Source organism: Sinocyclocheilus grahami, unplaced genomic scaffold, assembly GCF_001515645.1.
Source record: "Sinocyclocheilus grahami isolate Dianchi unplaced genomic scaffold, SAMN03320097.WGS_v1.1 scaffold1617.1, whole genome shotgun sequence".
NCBI classification, from domain to species: domain Eukaryota; kingdom Metazoa; phylum Chordata; class Actinopteri; order Cypriniformes; family Cyprinidae; genus Sinocyclocheilus; species Sinocyclocheilus grahami.
Window position 1 is genome coordinate 57073 of NW_015506796.1, and position 875 is coordinate 57947.

At 37.1% G+C, this 875-nt stretch overlaps 1 long non-coding RNA gene across 1 annotated transcript in view; it reads right to left on the reverse strand.

Moving 5' to 3' along the window:
- The window catches only part of LOC107571593 (uncharacterized), a 1848-nt gene continuing 973 nt past the window's right edge, over window positions 1-875 (reverse strand). The window contains exons 2-4 of the long non-coding RNA XR_001607209.1: window positions 671-702; window positions 462-562; window positions 1-50 (exon numbers count right to left, since the gene is read on the reverse strand). This is a non-coding gene — a long non-coding RNA (uncharacterized lncRNA). The remainder of the gene's footprint in view (window positions 51-461; window positions 563-670; window positions 703-875) is intronic.

The window sequence follows — 875 nt, forward strand, 5'->3', positions numbered from 1 at the left end:
TTGAAATCTTGGAGCTTCCCATCTGTTCTGTAGAGTTTCTTTCTGTCCTCCTGAAATCACAGAACAATTTATCAATATTGAACTTGTTTTCAGCCGATTATACTCTGCATGTAAGTGACCTCATCGGGTCACAGTACAGTGTATATGATTAGGTTAAGTACATATTTAAGTCCTATTTCCAATAACCCATTGACAAATCGCCAGCAAAACCTTTACAGATCTATCAAAACATCTCATACACATGAAGATTTGATTAAAAGCCCAAAGTTTCATAAACAAGAGCTCAATCTACAGAGTTAGCCTACCTCTCTGAAAACGGTTGAGATGCTAATAGACTTTTTCGAAGAGGCTAAACCATTTATATAAAATAAATATTCAGTAGAAACACGCCAATTACAAGTAAGAAACGTGTCAGGAACGTTTGTATGTAATATTTGTGTGATTTTAGGGACTAAACTTACCTGAAAGCAGTGAAAACAGCAGCGAGAGACGTTTCCATGGCAACTCTGCTCCCAGCTCGCGCAGAGCTCAACGCACTCACAGCATTTACACAAATAAACATCTAGAGTTAAAACATCACATTAATAATTTACAGTCTCAAACAATTATTATTCGATAATTAATTTAAACTCAGTTTTGTAGTTGAAAAGCAACACAAACAATAGCTCACCGTAGAAACGGATTCTTTCTGGTAACGTTAGCCTACAACAGTGGAAAACACGGCGAAAAAGCAGTTAGGACTTCGCTTTAATAACATTTGCCCTCCGAGAAATGGCTGGAAATACATTAAGGCGCTAACAATAATATTAAACATCGCTAAGTTATCGTGACCGTTAGCTAAACGAGAAACAGTTGGCTGTAAATGAGCCCCAGTC